Source organism: Hoplias malabaricus, chromosome 3 (assembly GCF_029633855.1).
Source record: "Hoplias malabaricus isolate fHopMal1 chromosome 3, fHopMal1.hap1, whole genome shotgun sequence".
In the NCBI taxonomy this organism is placed as follows: domain Eukaryota; kingdom Metazoa; phylum Chordata; class Actinopteri; order Characiformes; family Erythrinidae; genus Hoplias; species Hoplias malabaricus.
Genome location: NC_089802.1, coordinates 31,742,223 through 31,755,913, shown reverse-complemented (window position 1 = coordinate 31,755,913; position 13,691 = coordinate 31,742,223). Strand labels below are relative to the sequence as shown.

General features: G+C 41.9%; 1 protein-coding gene across 1 annotated transcript in view; it reads right to left on the bottom strand.

Moving 5' to 3' along the window:
* The window catches only part of LOC136691410 (mucin-22-like), a 103,771-nt gene that overhangs the window by 84,482 nt on the left and 5,598 nt on the right, over positions 1–13,691 (bottom strand). The gene's annotated exons all lie outside the window — the stretch shown is intronic.

The following is a 13,691-nucleotide window of genomic DNA, read 5'->3' as shown; positions in this document are numbered from 1 at the left end:
ATTGAACACTCCTCTCACGGGATCCTTAAGAACCCGTAAGACACTGTTTTGGTAAATAAAGATGTATTTACACTTTTAACCGTGTCTGCGGAGATTCTTTTCCATCACCTGTCTTCACAACACAGCAAAAGTTAACAACAAAGATGGCGACGAGGATGGGATGCTGAGTTGTGGATCTTCCTGCTTCGGACAGCCCCTGCATTCGAACTACCGCTTAAAGCCGGCAAATAGAAGGTGAGATTTTCACAAATTTGAGCGCTGGTTGGGTGTTTGGGCTGTCTGATGCAGAGAGAGTTGCACCGAGATAGACTAATTAGTGTATGCAGTGTTGTGTTGATGATGGTGTTGGATAAAGTTTCTCCGTTCTAAATTTTAACTATAGTCATAGTAATAGAGAAATGAAGGAAATAAAAGGGAATAATGAAGAAAAGAGTGAAAAGGAAAAGGAAAAAGAAAAGGAAAGGAAATGTTGAAGTATAAGTGTAGAATAGCTTAATTAGTAATGATGAGATGAGCTGATGATGACATGCACGTTTGGGTAAACAGGGCCCTATTTTGCTCGAAACTGTAAGACATGAATCACAGTCATTGCGTGAAAGTAAGCTTTGAGATAGTGTAGAATTAGATTATATTGAAATAGTGAGAAGCTATTGGAAAACCTGGAAACTATTGGAAACCTGGGCCCAGTGGCATTTGGTTAAAATTTATTTAAGGTTAAAAGGAAAAAGGAATATAAGGAATTTAAGGTTTAAAGAAAAGGAATATAAGGAATTTAAGGTAAAGGAATATAAGGAAGAGGAATATATGGGAAAAAGAGAGTTAAATAAAGAGAGGATGCCGCTGATTCGGAAAAAGCCCTCGGAAAAAAGTGTTTGAAGAAAGTGTTTAAAGAATGTGGGAAATGTGATGAAGAATGAGAAATTTAGAAATTAATAGGGAAAGAAATTTATAATGGTAAAAATTATGAGCTTTGTTCAAAGGACAGTTATTTAAAGAATATGAACCTCAATAAAATGAGGGGTTTGTTTATTTATGACAATGAGCCTGAACGGAAGACGTTTTTAAATTAAAAAATATAAAGTAAAAATAAATGAGCTTTCTGGGAGACAGTAAATTAAAGAAAATAGTAGAAAATGAGCTCCAGAAAGACGATTTTATGAGCTTTCTTGGAGACTATACATTAAGAAAATATAGACAATGAGCTCCAGAAAGACGTTTTTAGATGCTGAGAATAGGAGAAAGGAGAGCGAGGTTAAAGCTGAGTAATTAATAGGGCACATTGGGGAAACTGTAAGGTTTAATCATGGGAACTAAAGGGAAAATTGTTATTGAAGAAAAAGGAGAAAAATGTTTAAATCTCCATATGATGGCTTTTATTGGGAGAAAAAAGAGATCATGGGTCTAGTTCCTCTCATTTTGTTGAATCTTTGAGATCTTATACTTTGCAGGGGGGGTCTCTAACTATCATCACCAGTAGATTGACCAGAGGAGGATGGGTCACCCCTTGTGAGCCTTGGTTCCTCCCAAGGTTTCTTCCTCAGCTGGGGGAGTTTTTCCTTGCCACTGTCGCCCCTGGCTTGCTCACTTGAGGGTTTTACATTTGTCTTTACATTTCATGTCAAATCTTGTCTTACTGGAATTCTGTGAAGCTGCTTTGTGACAACATCAGTTGTGAAAAGCGCTATATAAATAAATTTGATTTGATTTGATAAGGCCTAAAATTCACTCTTGAAAAAGAGAGAAATGGCAGGACTTTGATTTGTGACTTACTGATAAAAGCCACGTTGATTTCATTTAAATAGAAACTAATAGTTATTTGGGCAAATGAAAAAATATGGATGTATAGTGCTGTGAAGGGGTTTGGAGCTCCTGAGAATGGGTGCATTGGACGGTGAGACGGTGAGAAGAGGAACAGGAGGAAAAAAAGTGGGTCGAAGATACCCAAAGCAGAGCAGACTGCACAAAGGCCAGTTATTTTATCCACAAACTTCTTTCACAAACACCTGCATTGATACATTTAGATTAAATCATTAATAGGTCTCATTATTAAAAAGTAATAATTAGAAATTCATTGATTTGTTTATCTATTTGCATTTAGTCCATTATTGGTGCTATAGTACATGACATAGACTTCTTCAAAGAAAGCTTAGCAACAGGTTGTTCATTTTTAAGATAATAATTTGATTATAAAGAATTAACAACGAGGTTTATGAAGAAAAATTATTATTTGAAAAGGGGTTTCTGATTTAAGCTTTGCTATAAGTGTAATGGGGTTTCAAATATTTAGTGGTAATCATATTTAGAAGTGCTTGTTGAGCCTTATATAAGTTTGTATATTCTTTAATTACAAGGTAGTTATTGAATGTTTAATAAATCAAGGTTTATGGTGCACTTAGTAGTTATATCACTTAGTAAAGGGGATTTAGTGGTGTGAATTGTATTGCATATTAAGGTTTGATTTCTCTGAAGTTGGCAAATTCAATTGGGGTTTAATTTTTATTGATTGTGGTAATATAGTGGCTTATAAACAGAGAGGAAAAAGGGAGAGAAATATTTAACTGGTGTAAGTTGGGAACATATTTAGATATTATTATGCCAAAAATGGGCACTAATGTTTCAAAGGGGGTTACTCCTGTTGATATAGATAAGAAAAATAATCCTTTAATAAAAGGCATTGCAAGAATATCAGAAAAATTTTATAAGCGATGGCCTGACATAGACCAATCATGGCCAGTAGAGGGGACTCTTAACCCAGATGTAATTAAAACAATAGAGGTACTTGTATTAACATATAAAGCAGGACAGAAGAAAGGGCATCAAGGAGAAAAGCGAAAGGAAAAAAGAGAAATACAGCTTGGCATTCTCCAGTTATTTGAACAAGAGAGTCAGAAACTGATCAAGGCCGCGAATGACAAGAGGGAGGACGGGGCAGAAGCCATAAATCAACTTACGAAGAAAGTCGTAAGAAAAACAGATGGCAGAGGTTGATGTGTCTTTTCCACATGTGGACTCAGTTAAGACACCACCACCTTATGAGAAGGAAGTGAAAGCTGAGAAAGTCTACCCTCAGCTTCCAGTGATTAGTCAAGGAGGAAATTATCACATTGAAGACGAAGACGAATGCATCATTGAAACAGGACAAGCAGAGACAACAATAAAACTGTATAACTGTAGTTCGAAAAGCAAGAAGAAAACTCGACGTCTGCAGACTAGAGGTGAACTGAGAATGAGAAGGAGGACCATTGGAGATGAGGATCTGAGTGACCAGGAGGAGGCCATGGGGGGATATGACCCAGCCATCAGAAGAATGCTAGCTAAAGCAGAAAAAAGAGGAGATGTGAGTAGAAGGAAAGAGGACTCAAGAGATGGAAGTTCTGATGAAACAGATATGTCAGATATCATGGAAAAGTTGGCTACTTTGCAAGAAGGAGCATATCCTTGGATTTCAAAATTGGAAGAGCTTCTGGTGGGAACGCAGCCTGCAATAGGTGACATAAAGAGACTTTTAGCAAATCTCCTGGGAGTTCCAGCCATGGAAGAAATTCTACAGAAAGCAGGCCTAGAACGATATGTAAGAACTGCTGTTAATGATCCAGAGCTGTTTGCTGCAATCAGAGGTCGAATGTGAAGAGCATTGAAAGATTCATTTCCAACCAATGTGCATCCTGACAATATCCTGATTGAGCCTTTGGGAGAAGATGAGAACCCAAGAGCCTATGTGTCAAGAGTCCATCAGGTATGGAGAAGTGTCACAGGAAATGATCCAGATTTAAATCAGATGGAGCAGTCAATTTTGCGAGCCAAATTGCAGAAGGGGCAAAGAGTGTCTATACAGATCATATAGCCCATCAAGTGGAGCTATATAGAAAGAAGGAACATGATCAGAAAATACAGGATGAAGAGACCCTCAGAAAGCTGAACCAAATACAACTGGTGGACAACAAGAAAAAAGAAAAGAAACAAGCTGTAGTCATACAAAGTCAGCCTCCTAATCAGCCAGGACCACATCTGGATCAGACTCAACCTCAAGTGAGCCAGTCAACATCAGAGGCTCCAGTGACTCCCTGGCCACAGCCAGCAGCCTCCTGAAGTGTGCTATAATTGTGGACAGTTTGGACATTTTGCTCGTGAGTGCAACCGGCCAGGAGGAAACTTCAGGGGATACTTTAGAGGAGGATTCAGAGGAGGATACAGAGGAGGATTCAGAGGACAACCAAGGTCAATCAAGGGACCTGTGAACCCTTATAGGGGCCCGGAACCAGGATTCTAGGGATGCCCGGAGAACTCATATGGGAGGTGTCAGCTGGTAGCAATAGGGCTGGAGAGAGATCCAACAATTGAGGTGAAAATAAATAATCAACCATTGACAATGATGGCAGATAGTGGAGCTGCTTTCACCTGTATTCGGCCTGAAGATGCTATACACCACCCCAGGTCTGGTCAGATGATTCGGACAATCGGGTTTGAGGGAGTAAAACAGCCGATTCCTCTCACAGAACCAATTGAGCTCTGCTATAAACATCTGAAGACTACAATACCCATACTGGTATCAGAACATACACCTATTGCACTTTTGGGAAGAGATGCTTTGTGCAGATTGAACTGTACAATAAAATGCACACCAGACGGCTGCCTGGTGGAAGTGCCGAGTGAAATGATTGATCAATTGATGATGAAAACAGAGACTGAAGCTTCTTCAGTATTTTGTATTGGAAATCCTCGTGAAGAATTCTTGGAACCAGCAAAGATGTGGGAGAAGTTTATTGAAGCAAACATGCCTGATGCAAAGACTCCAGAGTATCCATTTCATTGTACACTGAAATACTTTAAGGATGCTGAACAATCAGATGCAGAACGATGGCTGAGTCATCAACCAAAGCAAGTTGAATTGCGTACATGTTGCATAATTTTGGGACCACAAGGAGCTGCTATGAAGATGAAAATGATTACTTGCATAAAGAGTTTGAGATGGGAAAAAGTGTACCATATGTGACTTTACTGGTGTCTGAAGACTGTGAGCAGAAACAAATAGGTGAAATGATGGCAGAATCAGAAGAAGTTGTCTATAAACTGCTTAAAGAGAATCTTTCCATCTGGAGCAGTGAAGATCAGCAATTTATTAAGATTATGATTACTGCTCAAGGACAAGGACAGCCACAAGTCGTCAGGATGACACATGAATCACTTTACAATGAGAAGATGGATTCAAACTCTTTGAAAGAGGAAATGCTGCGATATGTTCCAAAATGTTTATGGTCACAACATAGCACTGACATTGGATTTGTGAAGTCAGCTCAACCAGTGAAAGTTGAACTTCGACCAGGAACAAAACCTCCGTGGAAGCCTCAGTATCCTTTGAATGAAGAAGCAATCAAAGGGATCGAACCACAAATTGAAGGTCTTGTGAAGGCAGGTGTTCTGAAGATAACACAGAATCCGCAGAGTAATACACCTTTGTTGCCTGTGAAGAAGCCAGATAACTCTTATCGTACAGTATTAGATTTATGTGGTGCATTTTTTAGTGTTTCACTAAGTATAGAAAGTCATGATGACATTTTTGGGTATTGCAGGGTATTCCTCAGCATGGGTAGAGGACTATGCTAGTTTAACAAGACCTTTGAGAGCTATGATTAAAGATACAGAGAATGCTCAGTTTTATTGTAATCTTTCCTGGACACAGGCAGGCCTTTTAGCTTTTGAGACAATAAAACAGAGGTTACAAAAGGCTCCAGCATTAGCTCTGCCAGATTATTCTAAGAATTTTTTGTTATATGTGTCCACTTCTACTGGAGGAAAATATGCATGTGCAGTTCTTTGTCAGGCAACAGGTACGGGAACCAATCCCCAACCAATTGCTTATTATTCAACTGCTTTTTCGGAAGTGGAATTGGGGTTACCAAGTTGCTACAGAGCAATGGTGGGAGTGTACTTAATGTATGAGAAAGCATCATCTGTCACGATGGGTTATCCAGGGACAATTCTTACCCATCATAGTCTTAGAAATCTCTTAAACTTTGGTAAATATACTCTAACTATGCCTAGAATTAGAGATTATCATAGGCTCTTAGAACAAGATGTCATCACCCTAGCGAGGCGTGTAACAGTAAATCCAGCTGAGAACTTGCCAACTCCAGAAGATGGTGAACCACATGACTGTGTACGAGACGCAGAGAGGTATTCGAGACTTAGATCTGATTTGCAAGCTATTCCATTGCGTGAGGCTGAATTGGAGTATTGGACTGATGGGTCCTGTTATCGTGTAGGAGATAAATTGAGGGCTGGCAATGCAATAGTAAGAGCCCAGGGGACCGACTTTGTTGTTGAAAAGGCTGAAGTAATTCCACAGTCTGCATCTGCACAACTTGCTGAACTTGTGGGGTTAACAGAAGCATGTTTGTTGGCTGAAGGTAAGCGAGTGAACATATACATATATTCGACGTATGCCCATAATGTGTGTCATTTGTTTGGATCAGTGTGGAAAAACAGGGGGTTTAAGAAAACTGATGGGTCACCAATACAGCATCATGCTCACATAATGAAACTGTTGCATGCTATGATGAAACCTAAAGAAATAGCAATAGCTAAATGTGCAGCTCATAAAATGGATGCATCAAGGGTCTCACAGGGGAATAGAGCAGCTGATGAAGCTGCCAAAGCCATTACAGGAGCTGACAAACTCTGGGAAGTGTTTTTGGTAACTCATGAAGTGGACTTCGAAGAGAAGGTGGCACTTAATGATGTACTTTTAATGCAGGAAGCTGTTCCTGAAATAGATATACAATTGTGGTTAGATCGAGGTGCCAGCAGGGATTCTACTGGTCTCTGGAGATACCATGAGGGGCTGATAGTAGCACCCCCGGACCTGTTAGGTCTGATGATTCAAGAGGCACATGGGTTAGCTCATGTGGCTAGGGGAGAAGTTAGGAGGAAGATTACAAAGGAGTATGGTTTCTGGGCACCATATTTGCTTGAACAGATAGATTACGTAATTGGCAGATGTACAATTTGTTTGAAAAATAATGTTTGCAGGGGGTTGATGGTTCCGCCTGGTTACATTCCAACACCAAGGGGTCCTATGCATGAGTTAGTTGTGGACTTTGTTGACATGATAAAACCAGTTGAAGGTAAGAGGTATATGCTAGATGTTGTGGACAGGTTTTCACGATGGCCAGAGGCATGTCCAACTAAGCGTAAGGATGCTCAATCGGTTGCCAAGTTTTTGTGTAGAGAAGTCATAAGCAGGTGGGGACTTCCAGATCAAATATCCTCAGATAATGGGAAAGAGTTTGTGGATAAAACTGTGAAATTAATTTTGCAAAAATTGGGAATTAAACAGCGTCTGGGAGCTGTGTACCATCCGCAAAGTCAAGGGATTTGTGAAAAAATTAATGGTGTCTTGAAAAATCGGATTGTTAAAATCTGTCAACACACGGGGTTAAATTGGATAGCAGCGCTTCCATTAGCATTAATGGTGTGTCGCTCAAGTGAGCTGCGTGATTTACACATGACTCCTCATGAGTTGATGACAGGCAGACGAAAGCCAACGCCATTGGCACGTTTAGCCTTTTTAGAAGATGACATGAGAGCATATGTTTCATACTTAGCTAATTTACATAAAAGAATATCCACATATGTTTCAGAAAAGCAAAGAAAAGAGGAGGAGCAGGAGAGGCTGGATGAGCAAAGGAAGAATACAGTGCAGCCTGGAGACAAGGTGTTTGTAAAGGTATTTAGAAGAAAATGGTATAACGAACGCAGAGAAGGATCTTTTGAAGTTGTTCACAGTACTGGAACGGCAGTTCAAGTTAAGGGGTCTCCAACGTGGTATCATTTATCTCACTGTGTTAAAGCACCAAGTGAAGAGGAGCCTTTCTCAAAGGGAGGAGAGGTTGCAGGTTCAGGAGAACCAAAAGAACATGGGGGAGAACAGGTTGAAAATAACATGCAGGAAACAAACCAGAGTAGATCTCCTGAAGAGGAAATTTTCCCTGGTTTGGATGATGCTGATGACTCTGTGTATATTTCTGACGATGCCAGAAATGACACAGCAGACTGTAAACAAAACAAAAAGTTTAGAGACATTGAATTTCAATATGTCCCAAAAACAGCAGGTCCCATTCCAGAAAGCAGTAATTTAATTTTAAAACAGTTCAGAGGCTTGGATCAAGAAAAGAGGCCAAGACCAGTTCGGAAAAAGGTTAGACCTAAATGGTATGAGAACTAAAGAGAATGAAACTTTAAAGAATTTTACTTTTCCAGTGTCAAAAGTTAGTGAGGGGGTAAATGGATCACATCTAACTACACTAGTGCCTTTGATAATTTCAACAACATCATCACCTTTCAAGACAGTGGTTAAAGCTAAATTAGGTAAAGCAGTTCATCTTCCCTGTAAATGTGGAAGATTTATTACAGGGAGTAATAGTCCTCCTGAGTGGAAAAATAGTCGTGGTGAAGAAGTGGTGTTAACAGGACCTGAAGTTGATCATTTGCCTCGTGACCAGAGAAAGTATCTTTTGTTTAATGCCTTTAGGGGGTTCAGAGTTAGAGATGATTGTTCAATTCTTTTACGTAATGTTACATGGGAAGATCAAGGGGAATACACTTGTACTTATTTGGAGCCAGAGCTTAAATTTGTGCCATTTCAAAATGTGGGGAGAGAAGGGTACATAACTCGTACAGTGATAGTGATGATAGAGGACCAGAGTCCTATTGAAGTTTTTAAATCTACTAAAAGAGTTCAGGACCAAACCACTATAGCAATGACTCTGAAGGTTACTAAAGAACAAATTAAGCCAATTACTCTAGCTCCAGAAATAAGTAAAGGCAATAATGTAACAAATCAGGTTACTACTTTAGATATGCCATTAAAGGAGATGAATAGTACTACACTGCCAATGATGACTTCTGCTTCGGGTACATCTGAATCTATCACAACTGTTGAAAATGGAAAAATAACAAGATCACATAATGTTGTAAAAGTAACCCAGACTCCAGAAGTAATGTCCTTTCCATTGCAAAAGGAAATAAACATAACACAGGGTCCAGAGTTAAATATGGAGCATGAAGTGAATATTAGTCCAGTGACTTTTGAAGCCAGAAAACCAATGGAAGACATGGATTCAAATGGTTTAGTAACCACTCAGAAAATCACTATAGAAGGACTAACAGGGTTAACAGATGACACAGACGAGGAGGCGGAACAAAGGCAGGACAAGGGCGGAGACAAGAACATAAACAAAACATAGCCATGTGCTTAGAAAGAGCACATGACTGGGGAAAACAGACACGACGAGACGAGGGCGTGACAGATGCCCCCCCCCATGAACGCGCAACTCCCGGGGTGCGTACACTTAAACCCCCCAGGAGTTGGCACAGGAGAGGGCACGGAAAACAAGACAGACTAAGACAAGGAACCATGGGAGACAGGACTCAGGACAGGACGGGAACAGACACAGGAGCTGGGGACACGACAGGACCGAGTATCTGAGACGGGACATGGGACATGACAGGTGACTGACAAAGGGGGGCAACAAGAGACTGAAAAAGAGACGAGAACGGACTGGACAGGACGGGAGTGGACACGGTTTTTGACATTGGACATGACGGGAACAGGGACTGGACAGAAGACGGGACAGGTGACAGGACTTGAGACAAGACAGAGGGTTGAAAGGGAGACTGGACTGGAGACAAGACAGGTGACTGAACGCTGGACGGATACGGAGACTGGACATGTTTGGGGACAGAAGACTGGACATGGGCAGGTGACAGGACAGGGGACTGGAATGGAAACAAGACAGGTGACTGAACACTGGACGGATACGGAGACTGGACATGACTAACAGGGGACTGGACATGAGACAAGACAGAGGGTTGAAACGGGGAATGGACAGGACTAACAGGGGACTGGACATGAAACAAGACAGAGGGTTGAAACGGGGACTTGACCGGAGACGGGATTTGAAACTGGACAGGGGTTTGAAACAGAGACTGGACAGGGCTGACAGGGGACTGGACAGGACTCACAGGAGACTGGACTGGACTTGGCAGGGGAACAGGGACCAAGACATTCAAAGGGACAGACACGAATACAGTGACAGGGACTGGAACAGATACAAAGGCAGACACGGGCACAGGGACAAGAACAGAGACAGGAACCAGGACAGGGACAGACAGGGGAACTAATATAACAGGGGGGTGCCCAGGACTGGCAAATGTCTGTGGGGCAGTCTGAGGAACCAGCCTGGGCACAGTTCTGGGGATCGGCCCTGTAGTCCTTGGGACCGTCCCTCGGACATGACCAGGAGCGGCCGGGGCCACAGTCACAGGTGGCGAAACGGCCGAAGCCATAGTCACTAGGACAGGAGCGGCTGAGGGAGCCGCACTCACTGAGACAGGAGCGGCTGAGGGAGCCGCGCTCACGGAGACAGGAGCGGCTGAGGGAGCCGCGCTCATGGAGACAGGAGCGGCTGAGGGAGCCGCACTCACGGAGACAGGAGCGGCTGTAGCCACAGTCACGGGGACAGGAGCGGCTGTAGTCACAGTCACGGGGACAGGAGCGGCTGAGGGAGCCGCCATTCCGAAGACAGGAGGCCCGGCGACGACGTCTACGGAGGCAGAGGAATCTGCGACGTCGTCCACGGAGACAGGAGAAACTGCAACGTCGTCCACGGAGGCAGAGGAATCTGCGACGTCGTCTACGGAGACAGGAGAAACTGTGACGACGTCCACGGAGGCAGAGGAATCTGCGAAGTCGTCCGCGGAGACAGGAGAAACTGCGACGACGTCCACGAAGACAGGAGAGGCGGGCGTCGCGCTCACGAAGACAGGAGAGGCGCGCGCCGCACTCACAAAGACAGGCGCACCCATTAGATCCCTCAGAGGTGCGCCCCTGTTAGCCCCACCTCCGTCGTCCTGAGGTTGGAGGCTAACAGCCCCTACCCTTAAACCCCCCCCCCAAAATTTCCCATGACCTAAGGGGGTAATCCACCGTCGAGGGGGGGAATCCAGCACGCTTCTTCCGCCGACTCTTTCGCTTCCTGCTGGAGTAATCACTCAGTCTAATCATCGACTCCTCTGGTAGGGGATCAGGAACCTCGCCAGACATGAGCTGTAGCCGTCGACTCACGCTGGAGCAGTCCTTCTGTCCATAATTCGGCTCCTCTAAAGTCCTAGAAGCTACCAATGCCTGAATTATGGACGCTTGGACTTCTCCTAGCCTCCGAAAGTAACTGTCTGCGCTAGCTGCGTCCTTTGTTGGGTCAAACATTCTGTCAGGATCATGGAGAGGACTGACTGAGGGCGGACACATTCACTAAAACACAGTAAACGTTTATTCAAGGAAAATGACAACACAGAGACTTTAAACAGAAGGGTAAACAAGCTAAACTGGACACTAGGAAATAAACAGGGTAAACGGGACAGACGGACAACAAAGCGAAACGACGACAAAGGGAATGAAACGACGACGGGAAAACTACGGAGACAGACAGATAACATGACCGACAGGACTGAAGACAACGGAGAAATGAGTAATGCTCGACAACCAGGACGTGAGACAAGAGGGCTTAAATACCAGACATAAATGAGACACACCTGGACAGATAACGAGGAGGACGGGTTAACAGATGACACAGACGAGGAGGCGGAACAAAGGCAGGACAAGGGCGGAGACAAGAACATAAACAAAACATAGCCATGTGCTTAGAAAGAGCACATGACCGGGGAAAACAGACACGACGAGACAAGGGCGTGACAGAGGGTTTCAGTATTTGTCAAATACACAAAAAAGTCACAGATTAACATTGTTGAAACATGACATGGCTCTGGATTACATTTTAGCTAAGCAAGGGGGTTTATGTGTAGCTTTGAATCTAACAGGGGATGCCTGTTATACTTTGATTCCGGATAATTCGGATAATATGACTAGTGTTATAAAAGCATTGAAGCATATAAGGGAGGTGTTTGGTCCATCAAAAGGAGCTGGATGGTCTGTGAATGCTTGGTTATTGGAGAAATTAGGACCACTAGGAGCAATGTTGGCTCAAGTTTTTGGAGCAGCTCTTTTAGCAGTGTGTATAATGTTTTGTTTTTGTACACTGTTGTTAATTTGTGCAAAAGCTATGATTTTGAAATGGGTTGGAGTTGTAATGCCTGGAGATCAAGTACTGATGCCATTATTAAGTAGAACCGACTCAGACAAACATGAGGAGGAAATTTTAGACTACAACCTGGTGGAAAGATATCCATTTTGAATATCCACTATTATATATTTTACTATTCAATTATGACATTATTCTTTTATTTTGTTAGGTTTACTATTTAGTAATCAATTATAAAGATTGTAGGATGAAGTATACACTGTAGCTTATAAAACGTATTAATCCATTAGTATTACTATTATTGAAATTTATTTGATGTTTATTTGCATCTGTCATTTTTGCGAAAGATACTGGCTGTTGTTTCTTTCTTCCAGAAAGAAAAAAGGGAGGATGGTTGTTCGAGATTCCTGAAATGCTACAGGGATCCAAAAACTCAAAAGAGGACAATAAAACAGAAGGACTTTGAAACAAGAATGGTGAAGACTTGCTGAAGCTCAATATGTCATCAACATCACATCAGAAGACAAAATTGCTAAAAAGAGAATATTATGTCATATGTTCCTATTGAATTGTTTATTATTAGTTATTATTATTTAATTAATTTATTAATTATTTATTATTTGATATTGATAAACCATTATACGAGTGATATTAAAAATTGTAACAACTGTTTAATATGAAGATTTATAGACTGATGAAATGTAATCTGTGTAAGTGTATTGAAATCTCAGAGTTTTTTGTTTTTCTCAATGTTAGGGACAAGGGGTGTGTCAGGTAGGGACAGGTCCATTGGAAGGCCCGATGGGTCGACCAGCCTGAATTTGGACATTTGTTTGATTTTATTTGAGATTTTCATGTGCATTTACTTAAGTCAACTCCCTACACATATAGAGTAAATTTAATTGGACTGGAGTACAAGTTTTGTGATCGCCTGGGCAGAAGGGATCGTAACGGAATTTTTCCTGTCTAAAATGGTTGAAGGATTTTCAAGAAAGATGGCTGCCTGGCAGGTTTTTTCGCCCTCACACTCCATGAAATTTTGTTACATCATAATGCAAGTGATGTTAAAATTGTGTGTAGGAAGGTATCACTTATTTGTTATGACATTAACATGTATGGGTTGCTTAAAATTTTACGAGACTTTAACAGTCTCGAAGGGAGGAAATTATGCGGTATATTTATCAGAAGGCCTCGTAGGGCAGTATTAAGAAATGTTCACTGTGTTTTTCATGTTCAGCCATATGTGCTGTGTCTGTGCTCCACAGAAGAGGAATGTTTAGGATAAGTTGGCAGTGAGGGCAGGAGGCCATAAATTTTACCACTCCCTTAACATGCATTGTAAATTATCCTTTATGTTTACCTTATTTGGAAAGGAGAGAAACATATAGAGCGAGGTCCTAGCCAGGAGGAGGGAGAGATTTTTTAGACATGGGAGAGAATCTGAGCTCTGAATTGAACACTCCTCTCACGGGATCCTTAAGAACCCGTAAGACACTGTTTTGGTAAATAAAGATGTATTTACACTTTTAACCGTGTCTGCGGAGATTCTTTTCCATCACCTGTCTTCACAACACAGCAAAAGTTAACAACACT